Below are 18,560 nucleotides of genomic sequence, written 5' to 3'. Positions count from 1 at the left end.
CAATCGCTAGAAATAAACAGCAACACTTGGAATAAAATGACTACAATATGTTTGGATCTAGATAAAATACTCCTATAGTATTTTAGGTTGTGTGTTCTGTTCTATTGATCTCTTTTGTATGGAGTTTGGTAAGTTTTAGAGTTGTCGCAACACCACTATCACTCCCAAACACATGTTGGTCGTATCTCAAATAAATATAGTTGATCACGCTATATATCCCAGATATGATTACATAACTGTCCAGGTTTGACCGCAGTGTCCAACATCTAAATACTTTTGTTTTGTTCTTCTTGTGATACTATTTCTGGTATGTATGTAGTGTTAGTATACTTCTTATAAAATACTTAGATTTTAAAAAGTATACTTTTAGTTCAGAGTGATTCGTCCCCTTAGCATTTATAGTTGTATATCTTGTAAGGTTTGATATACTTAGTTCACTATAAACAATGCTCTAATACCAATCTGTCACACCCCCAAACCGGAACGGCGGAAACGTTCGGGGGCGGAGGACGTCATGTATAATATCACAATAATTGCATCATAGTAACCAAAGTAAACACCACCATTACATTGAAAATATATAAGGTATATACATCTGTTTGATACATAGTTTGTATAACAGCAAAAATATAACAAAAGTATAAAAGAAGTGACTCTATACGCTCCGTCTTCTCAAAAGTCTGCGGGTGTACCTGTCTACCGGTTCCCTGAGAATACAAGCAGTTTTGAAAGAGTATCAACATTAAAGCTGGTGAGTTCATAAGTATGTTTTTGTAATGAAAACCTGTCTGTGAATCTGTAAAATGTTTGCATATTCTCAAGAAAATCCATTATTTTCTTTAGTAATGAAAAGTAGTCTTAAACCCTAAGACTAATTGTACGTTCGTTACTGTATTCAGTGATAGTATATGAAAATGTTAGTTTGTACGCCTGGTTACCACCAGTTGTATTGTATAGTACGTTCTGTATGAAAACCTTTGTTTGAAAACCCTGGCTACCACCAGTATGTATAGTATGATCTGTATGAAAACCCTAGCTACCACCAGTATGTATAGTATGTTCTGTATGAAAACCCTGGCTACTGCCAGTATGTATAGTAGTTTTATTACTTAAAATAAAACCATGTATTTGTATTCCCTAGAATCCTCCAGTGTAGTGTATGATAGTTCTATTAATGAAAATAAAACTATATGAAGAATTGAAATCCCATAAAAAAATGGTTAGTTTATACTTTTGTGAGTTTGGTATAACCATACTTGATATGACCTAGTGACCTCTACGACGTTCTTCAGGCGTCAGATGTTATGACATTTGTCACCCCAGGCATGTCTGCCTAGTTGTAGCTAGCAGTTCAGGTGTGGGATTGTCAGTCCTGAATAGATCTATTCACAAATCTCACACTCTCCCTCCAGGAGACTCTGGTTATACTGTGGTAGGATTTAGTTCCGCACCCCGAAGGGGTACAATTGAAGTAGTGCCTCACAACCCTGTATTAACTACTTTACGTGGACTGTAGTGTTCTCTTGTACTCAAAACTGTATGTATGTCTTGTAGAGTAAAAATAATTATAGTTAAATAATTATTTAATATTTTACTCTTGTATTCGGAAAGTAGCATTGTATACCATAAACTATATCTACCATATTTTATATGTTTGTTATGACGTAAGGTTCTTAAATTTGTAAAACTGTGTATTGAATCCCAAACTATACCTATTATAGTTTTGTATGTATGTTCTCTTTGTATGAATTGAGTTCTATACAAGTTTTGTAATATTCCCAAACTATATCAACGATAGTTTGATTGTATAACATGTATTGTACTGAAAACCTTGCAATTATCATTGTATATTGGAAACTACCCACATGCTCATCATGTTACATAAGGGATAAAAATATATGAATATTTTATAAAAATGTAGCGTTTGCCTTGGTTTGTATCAATTGCAAAAGTTTTTAAATCTGTATGAAATCATTTGATTAAGAACACAAAATCCTTGTGTTTTACTTGTATCCCCCCCTGAAAACCTTAAAAATAATGAAAATTTAGGGGTATGAACTCACAGTTGGCTGTGTGTATGTGCCGGACGGAGAGACTGGAAAGATGACCCTTGAGTTGTTGTACGCGGAATTAACGGAATCCTAACGATAATTAAACACATAATTGTATTTTAATTAGCGAAATCATTAATTAAAGTGTTAGAAAACACTTGCTTTTGGTTTAGGAATGTTACCGAGACTCGTTTGAAGTGGAAAAAGAGGGTTTACGGCCAAGGTTCACGGCTCAAGGCTGTTTGCGGCCGTGAACAGGGTTTGCGGTTGCAAACGGTTTGCGGTTGTTAACGGTTTGCGGCTGCAAACGGTTTGCGGTTGTAAACTGGTTTGCAGCCTTTGAAGATTTGAAGATGTTCTTGGTGTTCTTGGGGAAAAACTTGAAGATTTGAAGGTTTGATCTTGATGATTTGAATGTTCTTGGGAGGTTCTGAAAGGGAGCAATTTGAGAGCGTTTTTGGGTGAAAAAGATGAAAAATGAAGAATTTCTCCGTGAAAAACTTTTATATCGGTTGGGTTTACCATCGGTAATGGGTTCACGGTTGTAAATGGGGTTTACGGCCCAGGGGTTTGCGCCCGTAAACGCGTGGCTGGACGCGACTTTGTTGATTTTTGAAGGAAAACTCAATTTTTCGCGTGATTTTGGTCCCGAAACTTGTATAAAATTTTTATTTATATAATTTAAATTGTTTCCAACCCGTACGAGCTTAACAAAATAAATAAACTTTGCAATTTTATTTAGCGGAAATCGACTTTTGTTTACTAGAAAGTATCGGGTTGTCACACAGTTGATTTCTGCGTAAATGTTTTTTGTAAAAGAGAAATAACACTTTATGCTTAGAGCAACTACATGTGTCACTACTTATCCTACGCTAGGTCTCTTGTTTGAACTAAAAGGTGCATTGATCTCGACATTTGCCTCCAAAAAGTGGTTGTCTACATCAATTCGTATATTGTGCTATTACTAAACAAGATTACATAGGATCTATATATAAAGAGTAATATTACATTTAACTACCCTCTATTTGTTCTGAATATAAATTTAAGTCTAACATTCCCCCACAAGTTGAGGGCATGTAACGACCTGCAACTTGGACCGTAGAAACTGAAATCTCTGAGTAGGTAAACGCTTTATGAAGACATCCACGATCTGATCATCCGTAGATATGAATTAAACATGTAGTTGACCTGTTGCTACCTGCTCACAAGTGTCATCCCTTTTAACTGTGAACTTGGGAGAGGCCTTACTCCTCCTTCTTACTATGAAATACAAGTTATATTGTTGAAGAAGTAGTTAATTACACCGAGTTGGTAGTGGAAGATTATTGAAAGGGAGTGGAAGAAAATCGGTTGAACACTCGTAAGTGATGGATGAAGTGATCAAAAAAATTGGTTAATATGCAAATTTCTTGAACAAAGTCCTAGAGGAACTATCTTTTAGCATCAATTGACATATTTGACATTATCAAGAAGAAGGGAAAAAGTATTCAAAAAGTTAGATGATTTTGTTGAAAAAAATAGGCAAGGAAAATGTTGTTAATATAGTAACCGATAATGTTGTAAATTGTAAAGCTCTTGGGGAGATGTTGATGTAAAAAGAGGGATAAACTCTTTTGGACACCGGTGTCCAGCTCATTGTATTGATCTAATGTTAGGGGATTTTGAAAAATAAATGATGGGTATAATGTGGCCCTTGGAAATGGAAGAAAGATAACAAGCTTCATCTATAGCAGCTGACTTTTGGTTTTATTTATTTTTTATATTGGTTCTTTTGATTCTTATAAGTTATAACAAGTTTCATTTATAATAGGCCACAATTGATTTCAGCGTAATTTTAAAAAAAAAAAAAGAGAAGTAAAACTTTATGCTTAGAGCAACTACATGTGCCACTACTTATCCTACGCTAGGTCCCTTGTTTGAACTAAAAGGTACATTGATCTCGACATTTGCCTCCAAAAAGTGGTTGTCTACAGTCAAGTCATATATTGTGTTATTACTAAACAAGATTACATAGGATCTCTATATAAAGAGTGATATTACATTTGACTACCCTCTATTTATTCTTAATATAAATTTAAGTCTAACATTCCCCCACAAGTTAAGGGTAGGGAACGAACTGCAACTTGGAATGTAGAAACTGAAATCTCTGAGTGGGTAAAGGCTTCATGAAGACATCTCATTCATAGATATGAATTGAACATGTAGTTGACCTCTTGCTACCTGCCCACGAACAAAGTGAAAATCTAATTCGACATGTTTAGTGCGTACATGAAGCATAGGATTGGTTGATAGATATATGGCTCCTATATTGTTACACCAAAGAGTAGGGGGAGACAAAATCGATATGCCAAGTTCCTACAAGATTGCTTTTAACCAAATTAATTTTGCAACTGTGTCAGCAAGAGCTTTGTACTTAGATTCAGTCGAAGACCTTGAAACCGTCTTTTGTTTATGGGTGGTCCAGGAGACAAGATTAGATCCCAAATATATGGCAAATCCCCCGATGGATCTACGGTCAACTGAGCAGCCAGCCCAATGAGAATCAGAGTAAGCCTGAACGTGTGAGGAGGTAGAATCTTGCCAAAGAGCGTCTGCGAAGGCCTGCAATTGGTTACTATATTGATGACGAATGAAGAGACCAAGATTGGATGCGTCTTTCAAATAACACATGATATGTTTAACAGCAGACCAATGGTTTTCGGTTGGAGCATGCATAAACTGACATACGTGATTCACAACAATGGCAATATCCGTGTGTGATAAAGTAGCATGTTTAAAGGCGCCAACAGTTTGGTGATACATGGTTGGATCCAAAAAAGGGAGGAATGTCATCAATATTCAAGAGGTGAGAGGGACTCGTCGGAGAGAAAGTTGGCTTGTGTCACACCCCAAAACCGGAACGGCGGAAACGTTCTGGGGTGGAGGACGTCATGTACAGTATCATAACAATGCATAATAGTAAAGACAAGCAACAACATCCATTGCATTAATATAATAGTTAGGTACAAGTGTGTTCTTTTGTAAGTTTAAATGACACCAGAAATGTACAATCAAAATAAAGACGAGTCTTGGATCCACTTCGTCCTTCAAAAGCTGCATGGGTAAACCTGTCTTACTGGTTCCCTGAGAATACAAGTTATTTTGAAAGAGAGTATCAGCATAAAATGTTGGTGAGTTCATAAGTATTTAGTGTCATTGCTTGTATGAAAATGTCTGTAACAACGTAGTGTAAATATTCGTAATTGTCTGCAAATGTTTGGAAATGGTTGAACTCCCTAGAAAATCCTATATTTTCTACTGAAATGTAGTCTTCTACCAAGACTCGACCATATGTATGTTTGTTCTTTTGTAAATGTAAGAGTTTTTCCCAGTGAAACTATCATTATAAAAATATAGTTTAAGTCATCGTTTATGTGAGATGATTATAAATGTAATAGGGGAAAATAATGTTTTACCTCAGCAGTGTCACTGCTGGTTATAAAGTGTTGAAAATGCAGACTCCAAGTAGTATTAAATGTACAATACACCTCGGGGAGTCTGTTTTCCTTTAATTTCTTAGTCAGTTAATTAAAGGTTTAAATGTGAACTCGTATGTAACCATGCTGATCGACGACTGAATAACCGATGGCCCTCCGGTGTCATATGTAGTGAGGTAACATTTTGACACCCCTTGGCCTTGTCGGCTGGGACTGTAGCTAGCAGTCGGGGTGTGGGAGTGTCTGTCCCGTATAGATCTATACACACAATGCCCACTCTCCCTCCGGGAGACTCTGGTTACAAGGTGATACAACAATGTAGTGTCGTATCGAGAAGTAGTATGTCACATTCTGATTATTGTATTCAAATGTTTGTATAGTATGTCATAGTGTAGTAATGTTTTCTCTGCACTAGTGTATAGTATATCCTTTTGTATAGTGTATAGTATGTTCTCTTATATAGTGTATAGTATGCATTGTTTCTCATTATAGTATGTATGAAATTACTCGTAACTGTACTGACTCTTGTACGTGTCGTTGAAATAGAATTAGTGGGCAGTGATCTCTTAACTATACCTATTATAGTTAACTAGTATTGTGGTGTGTATACCTTTGCTACCCAAAGGTACTGAACTGAAGTGAAAGCTTTTATATCCTAACACATATATACGATATATAATTAAGGTTTCAACGACATTCGGACAAATAACAAGATACCCTAAGTCCACAACCAAACAAGGAACAGGAAATAAAGTAAGCTATCAGTCCTAAGTCCTTCAAACCTTACTTATATAAATATATATGTATAGATATGAGTTTGACAATAATGTAAGTTTAAAAGAGTTTGATAAAGGATTTAGCATTTAAAAGAGTTTAATAAAATGTTTTGAAGTGTTTGAAATCCATAAGTTTGATAACAATTTGAAAGTAAAAGAAAATCTTCCTGTTTGTTCTAGTTATTAATCACATATGATTAATGCAATCACTCGAATGCTTCAACTTGTATCCCCCCCCCCCCATAAAAGCATTTAAAATCATTTCAAAGGTTGATTAAGGGGTATGAACTCACCTGTAGTGAGTGGTTTGGATGAAAGATCGATATAGGATTGTTGGGTGTCAAATGGAGTCTCGAGCACAAACGAATCCTATTTAACATATAATTACACATACATGAATACATTAATGCATATAACCACTAATGGTGATAGGGGCATGCTTTAAGGACATAAAAACACTTAGAATTAAGTGTTACCAACTCATATGGTTGCACATAAGGGGTGTATGGCCCTATATTAGAGTGTAAGGCCACTAAAACATGGGTTTTGTGTGTGTGCGGCCAGAGAGTGCGGCCAAGCCTGTGTGCGGCCGTACACTCACTATGAAGTGTGTCAAAAAAACGTGTTTCCAAGCCTTAGGAATGTTCTAGTGAAGGTGTCTTGACCATTTCTTAGTCGGAATGGGAGTTTATTGCCATTTTGGACCCTTAAAAGGGTGTGTGCGGTTGCACATGGCGTGTGCGGCCAGGTGTGTGAGGCCGTACACTCCCATACAAATGTGTCCGAATCGATTTTCCAAGGCTTTGTGATGATCCTAAGAAGGTGTTTTGGCCGATGTTATGCTTAGATGAGTGTTTAAGTCCATTTTAGGACCAAAAGATGTGTGTGCGGTCACACATGATGTGTGTGCGGCCGTACACACATGAAGATCATCTAGAATGATGCTTTCATGGATCAAACTCGAGGAAAAAGCTTTCTAATGTGTTGTAGTAATGATCTAAGGATGTTTACTTACTTGTATTGTCGATTGGAGAAGAAAACTTGAAGGACTCTTGAGAGAAAATGTTCCAGCTTTGAAAGAGTGGGAAAAGGGTGTAAGGTTGACTTAGGGTCCTTTATATAGGCTGGAGTGTGAGGCTAGGAGGGTGTGCGGTCGGCTGTGTGCGGCTGGCTGGCCGCACACTCGGGTGTGCGGCCGCACACACCTTGTTTGGTGTGTTTGGCCCGATTTTGTGATGCTACACACATTCTAACCCTTCCTAAGACTCATATCATGATTATACTAAGCCTAATGCACTTATATAGACCCAAAACTTCATTATAAAATAGCAAAAACGAGGCTAACTTTGATAAAAATGAAGAATGCATAAGTTAGAAATTTCGGGTTGTCACAGCTTGCAGTCAGAGAGACCTGTCTGCTGAAGGATCTCGAGAATATATTTTCCTTGAGATAACACAAGATTTTTCTTGTCATGAACAACCTCAGTGCCCAAGAAGTAATGAAGTTGACCCATATCTTTCAGGGAAAAGGTAGAGCTAATACGATTTATAATGAGGTCAATAGCTGACTGGTTGTTACCTGTGATAATAATATCGTCGACATAAACAAGAACATAAACAATAGAGCCACCAGAGTTGAAGATGAAGAGCCAAGGATCAGTTTGGATCCTAAAAACCCAAGCTGAGTTAGATCCGTGGACAACCGGTTAAACCACACTCGAGGAGCTCGCTTAAGCCCATAAAGGGACTTGTGGGGATGACACATATGATCCGGTTTAGTGGGATCAATGAAGCCAGGATGTCGTTTCATGTAAACAGTTTTTTGTAAGTCACCATGTAAAAATGCGTTTTTCACATCCAATTGACGGAGAGCCCAATTGTGGTTCATGGCAAGAGATAGAATGACTTGAATGGTGGTTGATTTTATCATAGGATTGAAGGTTTCATGATATTCAACACCTGATTGTTGAGTAAATCCTTTGGCGACTAGGCATGCTTTGTAGCGAGTAACATTGCCCTGTGGATCCTTCTTTAACCTGTACAACCACTTCCAATCAATAATGTTAATGTTATTAACATAAGGGACTAAGGACCATGTAGCATTTTTTTGAAGCGCTTGAAACTCCTCAATCATGGCAAGGCGCCACTTAGGAGATTTATTGGCAACAATAAAAGGAATAGGGTTCAGTTTGGGAAGTAGATGAACGGGTGGAAGTATATACAGATGGATCAAATCGAGAGGTACATGTAGGATTTTGTTGAAGATTAGAATGTCGAGACCGAGGAGGAGGTGGGGCGTAGGGGATGGAGTAGAGAAGATGAGTGTGTGTGAGTGTTTATAGAGTTAGAGTGGGCTGTGGAAACGGGATCGAGGTCTACAATGGGAGGTGGTGTAGGAAAGACAGAGGTATAAGGGGTAGTAAGTGAGGTGGGCGGTTGTAGTGGTGAAGAGTGAAACGGGAAAACATGTTCATTGAAACAAACATGACAGGATATGTATATTCATTCGGTTGTAGGATCAAAACAACGATAGCCATGGTGGATAGGACTATAGCCAAGAAAGACACATGACGTGGAACGAAAATCAATCTTGTGACAGTTATAGGGACGAAGGTAAGGAAAACATTGATAACCGAATACACGAAGAAATAACTAGTCCGGTTTTCGGTTGTAGACTTATTGAAAGGGAGATTTATTTGATGTGATTCTAGATGGAAGACGATTTATAAGATATACAAAACTTTCAAAAGCAAAGTGCCAGAAGCATTGTGGGAGATAGGATTGGGCAAGTAAGGCAAGACCTGTTTCCACAACATGGCAATGACAACGCTCAACAATTCCATTTTGTTCGCTGGTATGAGGACAATAAAGTTGATGAATGATGCCAAGGTTTGTGAAAAAGGAAGTAAGAGGACGAAATTCTCCTCCCCAATCAGTTTGTACACTTTTGAGTCTGGTGTTGAATTGTCGTTCAACCATGGTAGTGAAGTTTGTAAATGTAGAGTAAACATCATACTTATATGCAAGTGGGTAAAACCACATGTACCTAGTGTAATGATCAAAACATAAGAGAAAGAATTTATGACCATCAAATGAGACCATGGGGGAGAGTCCCCAAACATCACAATATACCAAATCCAAAATTTTATTACTGTGAAAAGTAGAGTTGCGTAATGAGAGTTTAGAAGATTTGCCCGACTGAAAAGAAGTACATAAAGAAGGACTAAGTTTTGTAGAAATTGGTAAAGAACAACCAGAGGCAATAGAATTAAAAACACGTTCGTATGGATGGCCGAGGCGTTGATGCCAAGTGATAGATGAAGCTTTGGTGGCTGTGAAGGCAAGCTTGGGAAGAGACTGGAGTTGTGGAAGACGAAGTGGGTAGAGCCCGTTAGTACTTGGTCTCGAAAGGAGGATATTGTGGGTTGCCTCATCCTTCACAACAAAGAAAGAAATGTGAAATTCAAAATAAATATCATTGTCATGACAGAACTGTTGAACAGATAAAAGATTCTTTTGAATTTGAAGAACATGGAGAATATTTGTAAGATTAAAAGTTTTGTTAGGGGAAAAGTATTTTGAGGAACCAATATGAAAAATAGGAAGAGGGTTACCGTCATTAATAGAGAGTGATTCAGTACCATGATATGCTTCAGAGTTGTCAAGATTTGATAAGTCAGGAGTGGCATGACTATTTGCACCAGTGTCCGGGAACCATGTGGTTGCTAATATGGATCCAAAGTCTGAACAAGTTGCGATATTAGCTTGAGAGTTGGACATGTTAGGCTGATTTGGACACTAAGATAGTAAGTGACTTATACCACAAAGTGACTTATACCACAACGGTTGCAGTGACCGTACATAGTATTCTGAGCTGAGGCCCATTGAAATTGTCGAGTGTTCGAGTTGTCATGACCACGGTTATTTTGGTTACATCGTGAGTTTCCATGAAACTTGGCTCGACGGTTTTGGTTACCTCGGTTGTTTGATGGCCGAGAGACATAATGAGCTTGTGGAGTGTTTTGTAAACCCATAGGGTTTAGTTGATACCCTAATTGAGAGGCTAACAACTGCAAGTTGTTAAGTTGAGACTGGATAGCAGCTAGATCAGGTAAATGATTAGTAGAAATACCCCCGGTAGTAGTAGTGTATACCTGTGGTGGGGTGGTAATGGGTAAATAGGTTGATTTTGTTGATCATGTAGTCATGATCAGATAAGAGAGCATGAAAATCATTAAAGGTGACTAGTGGTTGACGTGCCAGAAGGTTTGATTTCAAACCATTGTACTCATTCCGTAATGGTAAGCATAACCAGGTCCTTGTCCTTCATAGATTCTCCAAAGTTGGCAAAAGATGATGCGTATTTCATTGCTCGACTGAGATAGGTAAGTGGAGTTTCGTCTCCTTTCATCTCTATTCAGAGTAGTTTTGTTTTTAATGAGTATTCACACGAGGCAATATTTGGTGCATATGCACGTTCTAAAGAGAGCCATATGTCTCTAGAAGTCTTACCTTGAACATGTTGAAAGGATGCCTCAAAGATGGTTGATAAAATCAGCATTCGAACATGTTCATCATTGGCAATCCAAGGAAGATAACTGAGGTTATCAGTTACTACATCTCCTGTTGTAACTTTCGGTTTAGGGCATTGAATGGTGTTGTCTACATAGCCAATCAGATGGTTGGTAATCAAGAATGGTTCAAGCATTGCCTTCCAGAAACCATAGTTTGTAGGAGAGAGGGTGAAAGAAAATTTATGAGTGTTGTGGGTTGTTTTCTCTGCAACAGTAAAGGCGACAACAACAGCCATATTTAGTTGATGGATTGTTGGTCGAAAGCAAGGAGTAAAGTTGTTGATCGGAAAAGTGAATGTCGATTAGGGTTGGAGGCGGCAAGAGGCTTCTTGGCTCTAATACCAAGTCAAGTCGTATATTGTGTTATTACTAAACAAGATTACATAGGATCTCTATATAAAGAGTAATAGTACATTCGACTACCCTCTATTTATTATGAATATAAATTTAAGTCTAACATCTACTAACTATGCAAGATCTGAAAATGAAAAGCTTGTCGTGGGTATAATTTTGGATAATGTGGGGTTTTGATCATTAGTGCTAACATGTCTTAGGGTCGCAAACCCTCTAATGAAGGTTCTTCAGAGGGTTGATTCAGACTCTAAGCCAGCCATTGGTTTCATTTACTAGTCATGGTAAATGCAAAGAATGAAATAAAAGCAAACTTTAAAGATGTTCAAACAAGGTATTCTCTTGTTTGTATATGTTTTTAGGTAAGAACCGATTCATGAGATCATTGATGAAAGATGGTATAATCAACTAAATAAGGCGCTCCATGTGGCAAATTACTACTTGAAGCCAATGATACGATACTACCTTGATTTTCAAAGTACAAGCTGGATCAAAGGCAAATTATACATGTGCCTCAAAAGAATTTGTGGTGATGATGAGAACCTAGTAAATACAACTGATTGTTTCATTAATACAAGAGGGTTCTAAGGTCTCAATGTAGCCATGTTAACAAGGGAAAAAGTTCAGGTGATTGGTGGGATTTGTATGGAGCTCACATACCTGATTTGAGAAAATTTTCCATGAAAATTTTGAGTTTGACATGTTCCTTATCTGGTTGTGAGAGTGAAATGCCTTTGAGATGGTAATTTACAACAACATTAATATTTTAATGCGACTTTTGTTATATCGTTATCTAATTTTTTAATCATTTCTTTATTTTGTTATATAGGTACATTCTAAGAGAAGTAATCGACTACATCAAGAAAAGAATAACGATCTTGTGTATGTGATATACAACCTAGAGTTGAATCAAAGAGATTAAAACAAAGGAGAAGAGCATGGTCAGGGGCAATCCAATCCGTAGTAGGTGTTTCCGGTGTCACATTTTATAGTAGATTTTTTTTACGTAGTGACACAATAAGTAAAAGAAAAAATTGAAATTTCCACTCCGTATAGGAAAAGCAGGTGTTGCCAGTGCAATTGCGGGCACCTAATGAAAACCGTCCTGAGCATGGTGGACTTGAAACATTAAATGTTGATGACGTTAGTTCTGATGGTCAGTGAATTACTATTACTGAAAAGGAATCTTCTGATCATCTTCAAATGAAGTATGGATGAACCATTTTGATGGTTGATGTTCAAGTTAGTTACAAGCTCTAAGCCATGTCGAGGAGATGATTATTTTGAAAGATCTATAAGAGATCAATTATGTGAGTTATTCATGTACTCCATACTTTTCAAATTGAGAATGATATTTTTTAGTTTTTTAGTTTTATATGTCATGTTTTCCTTTCGATGAATGTACAGTTGATGATGGAAGAAACTTAGGAGAAGATGATATTTTGAATTAGAAGAGGAGCATGTTATGGCTGTATCATTTGTTATGTTAGACTATATTAGATGTTATTTGTGTTATGACTATTTTTTGAACTTTTTATAACTTTTATTGATGGATATGTATTTTTCATGTTTTAAACTTATAATTATGTCATTTTCAGTGGGATCTTGGGATCCTAATCCGATCTTACGATCATGATTTTGCAAACATGAAAACAATTATATGTAGGATTTCGATCTTGACAACTTTGGTTTTAATGATATGGGTTTTACCCATGTAAAACAAAACCTTTTTGAGAAACTTGTTATAAGAGGTGAGTTTTTCCATATGAAATGTGTTTCCCATACCTTAAAATAAGTACACGAAACAAAACTAATATGGATTTATTAAAACTCATAACTGAGTGAATAATAAAAACAATACTTGATCAAATAGAAGATACCTATGGTCTAATTAATGTATTAATGTCGCACTAAAGAGCAAGTGATGAAAATCCTCTAAAGAAATAAAATATGTTGGATTCTATGAAACAAAATATGAACATCCCTAGATATTCAGAACGCTTAACAAACAGAATAAAAATACAAAATAACCGACCTTTACAGTTTACACCATTGCACTTAAAGGTTTTGTATACCTTATGATCCTTTGAGTAAGTTGAACGCCATTTGAATTAGATTATTATCTGGTCATTATTCTTTAAATGTTTTCCCATTATATCAAGCAACATATATATCTCTTTCGTTTGTTGGTGGGATTTATCCCCTTTTCTGAATTCATATGCCACGTCATCAACTTCAATCGAACTACAACCTGGACTCTTCTTGATCTTCCTTTCTTTCATAATCTTTCTCAACTTAAACGCATCCCTAAATCTGTTTTCAGATGAATACAAATTCGACATAAGTATAAAAGCACCATCTTTATCTTTATCTTTATCCATCATCTTATCCACTTTTTCCATCACCCTTTTTCCAATCTCAACATTCTTGTGGGTCCCACACGCCGCTAGTAATGCCCCCCAAATTAAACCATCAGGTTCTATATTCATATTTCGTATAAAATCCTCAGCTTCACTTAACAATCCAGCACGACCTAAAAGGTCAACCATACACCCATAATGCTCTTTTTGAGGTTTAATATTGTGGACTTTTAACATGTTAACAAAATGATTGAATCCTTCTTTTACAAATCCACAATGTGCGCAAGCCATTAGAACAGCTAAATATGTTACATCATTTGGTGTTATTCCTATTTTAGGCATCTCAGAGAAAAGTTTTAATGCCTTTTGTCCTTCTCCATGTATTGCAAACCCAAGTATCATGTTTGTGTATGTATAAACATCTTTATGTTTCATATGGTTGAAAACATAAGTGGCTTTCTTTATGTCTCCACATTTTGTGTACATATCTAAAAGTGCGTTTCCTATAAATCCATCTGTTTTAATCCCGTTTTTGTTGATGTAAGAATGTACCCATTTACCTTGTTTGAGTGTTCCTAAATTAGCACAACAATTGAGAACACCAACTAGAGTGATATTGTCAGGTTTGACTTTTTGACTTTGCATCTTTTTGAAAACATTCATTGCAATCTTGAACTTTCCTTGTTGAATTAGTCCTAGTATTATCGAGTTCCAAGAAACAATGTTTTTCAAAGGCATTTTGTTGAAGAGTTTAATGGCTAAAGTTGGATTACCACATTTGAGATACATATCAACTAAAGCATTACATATGTAGACATCGAAATTCAGATCATGATCATAGATATATTTATGTAATTTTATACCAAGATTAATGTCTCTCAACTTTGCACATGATGAAATCAAGATCACCATTGTCATCTCATCTGCTCTAACACCTGCTTCACACATCTCATAGAACACTTGCATTCCTTTTTCTAAACAACCCCTTTTCACATAGCCTTGAATCAACGTGGTCCAAGTCACTAAGTCTCTTTCAGGACTTTCATCGAACACCTTCTGGGCGTTTTCCATAGCACCACAAGCACCATAAAAACTGATCAATGTGTTCACAACGTATAAATTCAACACAAACCCGTTTTTAATCACGTGTGAATGTATCTGTTCGCCTTCTCTCAACGCGTAAGAAAGTGTGCACGACTTCAGGACATAAGGGTAGGTAAAACTATCCCCAATCAAGCCTTTCACAAGCAAATCACTGTAAAACAACAATGCGAACAGAGGGTTTTGATTCGAATGATTGAATGATCTTATGACGATGTTATACAGATCGATTGTTGGGTTCTCGAGTTTGTTGAAAAGAGAGTGGATGTAGGTGATATCAGGAACGTGGTTTGATGTTCTAGCAGAGATAGAGATGATTGTGGTGTACACCAATTGTTGGGTTTGGTGTGGTAATGTTGGAGATGTTTTGATGATGTAGGAATGGATTTGTTTGAGTTCTTTTAAGGATTTACAAGATTCAAGTTTGTGGATAATTGAGGAGTTTCTGGAATCGGTATCATGGGTAAGGGAGATGGAATAAGATGAAGGTGAAGGTGTAATGATATTCTCCATTTTAGAGAAGATTTTCCAGTGGACAACGATGATCAAAGGTTTTCAAAGATAAAGTGAGCGACATTTCATAGGTTTTATAGGGTGTGGGATTGAGTTTGAAATATCTTGGTTTTTAAAAGGGTTTTTACATAAAAGTATTTGGTAAATTTTGTGAGTTTTGAAATATTTTAGTGGTTTTTAAAAAAAAATTAACATAAAAGTCCCTACCACATTTTTTTTTTGTTCATTAAAGCCAAAAGTTTGCAATTTTATTTTCAATTTTACCTTTTTGTGTTATTCTAGTTCATTAAGGCTCTTAAGTTTGATATAAATATTCAATTTCAACTTTTTCTGGTTCATCAAAAAGTCGTTAAGTTTGGCATAAATGTTTGATTTTACTGGTAAATCTAAAAAAATAGTAAATTGAAAAAAAAAATTACAAACTTCTGATTTTAATGAACCAATAATTATTGTATTACAAAATATTATTTCTATTTCTTTATAAATATTAAAATTACATGTATATCAACCTCAAACTATAAACTAATATCTATATCCAAACTCATAATTTAAATTATGTTTAAGTTAATTTAATATATAAGAACTTATCTAGATATCAAAAGTCTATATGATTGTACTAAAATACACTTCCTAAAGTAAAGATTAAAATTAAACCTAATTAAATATTACAAGACTTCCTACACGTCAATAACTTTATGTCGTCATTCTTCTATCATCACAGCTATTAAGATCATCTTCGACTGTCAATTAAACCCACTTCTCCTTTTCTTCATTGCAACATGTATATCTCTTCTTCATTCGATTAATTTTTGTCCTACATTCAATTAATTTTTACATACGATTAATTGTTGGTAAATAAAATTCTGCATAGGGACATTTGGTGTAATCTTTTTTGCACATGACCTGTTTTATAATCTTTTCTACACAGGAACCTGTTTTGCGATTTCTTTTTTTTTTTTTTTTTGCATATGGACCATTTCTGTAATCTCTTTTTCTGCAGAGAGACATTTTCAGTAAGTAGGGACTATTTCTGTAAAAAAAAATGTTGCACAGGACCTGTTCCATAATCTTTTTCTGCATAAAGACCTTTCCTGTAATATTTGTGTTGAATAGGGACCTTTGGTTCCACCTAAATGTTTTTTTGATTCCACCTAAATGGAATTTAATGATCCATATCACCATATGTAACAACTAGGTTATAACCCGTGGAAACCACGGTGTTGTTTTTATAATCATTATATAGACAAAAAGTAAAATAAAATATCCACAAAAATGTAGTGTACATTTGATTGTAAGAAAACATGAAATAATGTGAAGTTTAATAAGTTACAACAATGCAATTTCAAAGTACATTGGTATAAGTTGTAAAACTGTTTTAGTTATGAAAAAAGGACTACAATATAAATGACGAAAAAAAAGGACAACAATGTACTTTCAAAGTACGTTGTTATAAGATACAAAAAGTATTATGTTGTTGTCGTATTTAAACATATAAAAATGTTTTTTTATGTTCTTCTTGTTTTTCCTTATTAGACACTGTACTTTGAAATATAACTCAAAAAATTTGACTAATTTTGGAATTCACAGTTTTTCATTTAATTTTGAATATGTTTCTGAAATATATTTTTCGTTTAACAGCAGCCTAAATTATAGCAATGTAAACTTATATGATTTTTCGTTTAATATCATCATACTTCCTATTTATGTCATATTATATGTATGTTTTCTGTAAATAAAAAGTACATTGGTATAAATCGACTAATTTTGAAACTCAGAGTGACATGCAATATAATTTTATAATTTTATATAAACGGCTCCTGTAATTTCAAAGTTAAGATAATCGTCCTTTTTTCCTAATAAGAAATAAATTGCAGCCTACTTTCATCTATAATAGTACTTTCGTTTAATAGCATCCTACTGCCTCATGTTATGCTCTATTCTCACTTTTAGCCATCCGTGCTTCCTCTTCTTCACCTAAGAGCTTGCTTCTTTAGCGTAACAGCCTCCTAATAAGCAACTTATATTTTACTGCTGTACAAAATAGACAGTAAAAACTAAGCTAATATAGGTAAAAATCAAAACACATTGCCCATTTTGATGTTATTGTAATTGTTCATCCCTTTTAGATTAAAATCACTTTTCTCCATTGCCTTTTTTGTCTCTATTCTCAAAAATCTTGTATGCAACCTTTTATGTCATGGTCCGGGTAGATATAATGCTTAAAATAACTAATGATCAGGTTTTGTAATAAGAAAATTAAAATAATGAGATATATCGATCCTTAAATGAAGTATGTTGTTTTGGTTTAGTTAAAGACCCAGATTTTGAGATAAGTGGGTGGTTGATCGGCAGCACGGACAACATAAAGTGAATTATAACATCCTTATGGCAACCTTACCAAGCCCATAGTGATAGCATAACTAAATTAAAGTTGACCAATAATGATTTCTAAAGCAGACAGATTTCATAAAAATACAAATTTCAAAAACGGATAAAAAAACACAACATGACCAAAGAAACCACCTGATGCTGAAACTTGATTTATTGCCAAGTATAATATGTTGAAATGTACAAATCTCTAATAATTTTCTAATGATAAAAAATAAAAATAAAAGCACTAAGCATAAAATAATAATAATAATAACAATAATACATATAAGTGGGAAATTATTTCTTACCAAGGAAATAAATTTTCATTTCAAGCACATTAGCATAGATTAGATCAACACATAATAAAAGAGACATGAACCAACATTGTCTTTCTTTCCCTACATAAGAAAGTAAAAAACAAACATCAATTTTTTACTCAATAACTTTAAATACCATAAAAATACTAAAAATGAGACAAAAATGTCTCCTAAAATTTGAAGGGTTCGACTAAATGAAAGACCTAAAACATCCACCTTAAGAAAGTTATGCCAACATGCAACGATTTTCCCAAATAGGCACTTATTTGTTACTTATTCAATAGAAAAAGAACTTTTAATTTACTTAGACATTTCATCAAACAGTTAATCTACGAACTTAAAACGTAAAAGTCATACCGATGATTTTCTTCAAACCTTCTAGCAGGTGTTATCTCCTAAGATTCCTAAAAGTATGCAGCAGGACTTCACCCTGACACTCAAAAAAGCGCATCATGAAACAAACGTATCATCATGAAACAAACGTAGTTCTAAGATGGTTAAAAGAAATGTAATGTCTTTTCTTCTTCTTTTGCCATCTTTGTTCCTCGGTAAGAAGACATATCGGTATGTGGAATGAAATATTTAAACCTGCTTTGAGTTTTATTATATTTCAGGATGGAGAGAGGATTAGAAACAGTGCTTTCGGATTCAAATTCTAAGAACAGTCATAA

At 35.1% G+C, this 18,560-nt stretch overlaps 1 pseudogene; it reads right to left on the bottom strand.

Moving 5' to 3' along the window:
• Nucleotides 1-13,167: 13,167 nt before the first annotated feature.
• LOC145159185 (pentatricopeptide repeat-containing protein At1g08070, chloroplastic pseudogene) lies at nucleotides 13,168-15,275 on the bottom strand (annotated as a pseudogene).
• Nucleotides 15,276-18,560: the final 3,285 nt, after the last annotated feature.

Source organism: Lactuca virosa, chromosome 2 (assembly GCF_052849685.1).
Source record: "Lactuca virosa cultivar CGN04683 chromosome 2, Lactuca_virosa_CGN04683_v6, whole genome shotgun sequence".
In the NCBI taxonomy this organism is placed as follows: Eukaryota; Viridiplantae; Streptophyta; class Magnoliopsida; order Asterales; family Asteraceae; genus Lactuca; species Lactuca virosa.
The sequence above is the reverse complement of the archived record's forward strand: the minus strand, read 5'-3'. Positions and strand labels throughout refer to the sequence as shown.